The sequence below is a fragment of the Nanorana parkeri genome, unplaced genomic scaffold, assembly GCF_000935625.1.
Source record: "Nanorana parkeri isolate BGI_ZX_2015 unplaced genomic scaffold, ASM93562v1 scaffold983, whole genome shotgun sequence".
NCBI classification, from domain to species: Eukaryota; Metazoa; Chordata; class Amphibia; order Anura; family Dicroglossidae; genus Nanorana; species Nanorana parkeri.
This window is the reverse complement of record NW_017307251.1, coordinates 304341-307447: the sequence shown is the minus strand read 5'-3', so window position 1 is coordinate 307447 and position 3107 is coordinate 304341.

The following is a 3107-nucleotide window of genomic DNA, read 5'->3' as shown; positions in this document are numbered from 1 at the left end:
ATAAAATAAAGTTTAGGTTTATATAAACTTTAATGTTGAAGGTTGAGCTGATATACATAGCCAGCTGTAAAGTCACCATAGAACCATCACATGTTTAACTCTATAAGCATCTGGAAACTGAGAATTATTAACAAAAGAGACAACATGAAAAACAGTATTTCTCTATTGTGTACAAAGTCCAGCATTGTAAGGCCAGACAATGTTTTTAACTTTTGGATAGAGAAGGAAAGGATTGAGCAATCTGTGAGGTTTTTTACTACTATCCAGAACTCTAGTAGCTGAGGCTACTACAATGCATTACAGGATCATTGTGGCCCTGCCAGAGATTACATATATATTTATTATTTGAGAAAAGCACGTAAGAATTCTCAGATTTTTGGTTGTTGCATTTTTTCAACTGAAATCCAGAATTATTTTGTGACATAAGCCCATCCAAGTATATTGAAGTATACTGAATAACTTTTTTTTCTGTTGTGTTTGACAACAAAATCTTAAAAATTGAGAAACATGGAGCAGCTCTACCCTCTTGATAGCTCTTATTTGCATTTATTTACTGGCACTGATCACTCATTGTTTTTATAGCTCTACCCTCTTGTCTCAAATCACACTGCTGGAACCTCAGTGCCTGTAACGGGCAATCTAACAAAAAAGAATGAACAGAATGCATAGTGTGCCTGTAACTCAAGAGCAAAGAAAAACCAAAGAACACACTTGTCAAGAAATTATATAATTCCACATCCTACACAGGTTTCTGATCTTTTCATTCAGTCTTTTTCTTTTGTTTCTAGTTGATGTATTGTGTCAATTTGTAGAAAATGTTTTTTCTTTGTTGCTAAGAAAAAAAAAATGAAATATATTTTATCTTCAGTTGTGCTTGATTCTCTAGTTGCTCTGCCCGTTCCATGCGGAGACCATGTACTTGCGTGGTGAGGGTTGCAACAGATTATGTACATTGGTTAATGACCTGTAACACATCTTTAAATGTAGGCTCCACAACTTTACTGTCCTCTCCTACTCCTCTGCCATGGCCATGTGGCAGTGGTAGAAAGGCAGGAGAAACAGGGGAAAGATCAGTTTGCTCCTCCTCCCCTACCTTCCTATCCACTGTTTATGAACAGTGAGTCCCAACATACAGGTTTCCTTCCAATCAGTAGACACTGAGGCTCAACCTGTGTTCATTCCACTCCCCTCTTCCCCTCCTCCACACAGGTATGTTGTGCCTTATCTATGACCTTATCTGTTTGGTCTGTAGTAATTATTATTGGTTTAGAGGACTGGGATTTAGCCGGCACTTGCAATTGATGTAATGGCTCACCTCCTGATTTGTGCTGCTTTTCATGTTGTTCAGAAGACATCTCCTCCTGATCTCTGCATTTCTCATGCTCTGGAGTTCTGTGGCGCAGGGGCTGTGTGGTGCCTCCCATAACCCATGGTTGGCCACACTCTGCTCCCCCTTCCTGTGGATCATGGCTGAATAGGCAGCCCAGGGCTTTACCATGCTGCTCCTCTCAGCACATCAATCCTGGACAAGCACCTCTGTGCAGCCCACCAACAGCATGCATTGCAAGGCACTAAATCCTCAAGGCCCCACTGAAGGACCCTGGCTGCCATCTCACCAATCCCGCCAGCTGCCGAGACACAGCCCCGGCGGATCAGCACGTCCATCTCAGATTTGGTCCTGCAGTGGACCAGCCAGGGCCACCCTCATCCACCTGCTCTGAAATCCCGGCCAGATGTCAGGGGGTGAGGCAAATGAGGCAAGCTTTGAGTCAAGGATTGTGAAAACCATAACAGTTGAAATAACCTCCATCTGGTGGGACTTCTGGAGCGGGTAGAGGGTAATAACCCAGTTAATTTTGCACCTCAAAGGCTACTTAAAACTGTGACTAAGGAACATCTATCTACATTATTCGCAGTGGATCGTGTTTATAGGGTACCAGTGAAAATGCAGCCAACTAGCTACAGCAAGGGATGCACTAACACATTCGAAATTTTAAATATTTCTTATTACTTTTTTCAAAAGTTATTTAGCTCTAAAGTAAAGCATACCTATCGGGAGATGCAAGATGTTCTACATTTTACAATGTTCCCATTATTGTCTGAAAATTTTACACTTTCTTTAGATGCTCCACTGAGAAAGTTAGATATGTAATATGCACGCAATTGGTTCACGATTTTCTGGTAGGAGTCTCCACCATCTGGTCCATGAAATTGTCGCGCAACATAATTAGAAATTCGAACCCGAAGTTTCATTGGCCCAATTGATGTCTGGGTAATTGAAGTCACCCATCACGACTACATTGCCCTCTCTCCCAGCTATTCCTATCTGTGAGTGAAGATTGACTTCTCCCTCTTCCCCTATATTTGGAGGTTTATAGCAAATACTCACTCTCCATCTACAGTGTTAGATAAGTTGGCTCAAGCCCTGATGACTAAAGGTCTGATATCATTGATTTATACACAACTTCAAAAGTTTCTTGAGAAATATCCCTTTCAGTGTAGAGAGCGGTGGGTGGAAGAAATAGGAGATAAATCTAATGCACTCTGGGAAAAATTATAAGTATCCCGCAACGTGTATTTCTATTTCTGATACATAGGCTGACCCAGTTTTATACTATACATAGGGGTCTATTCACTTTGCTGCCGAGGGCAGCCGAGTGAATGACCGATCAGAAGTGAAGTGAGCCGAACACTGTTCGGCTATTCACTTCAGGCTGGTACGGCTGATTTCAGCCGTACATCGGCCTGCTTCGTGTGGCTTCGGGGCGGCCGGACATGCTCAGCATGTTTGGCCGACCCGAAGTGCAGAAGGAGTTCGACTCAGCCGATCCAACATCTGGATCGGCTGGGCCGAACCTCCGGCCGGCTTCTCACTGCTGTTCTGGCTATTCTTAAAGATGCCGAACAGCAGTGAGTGAATAGCCAAATGCCACCGAGCGGCATTTGGCTCGGCTGTTCTGCTCGGTCCCTCAGAGGGTCCCTCTGCAGAACAGAAAAAGAGTTAAAAAAGGTAAAAAAGTAAATAGAAAACGATTGTGCGGAGCTAGCAGTGACAGCTAGCTCCGCCCAATAGTTTCCTATTGTCCGGCGGCTCTGCTGCTGTAAAA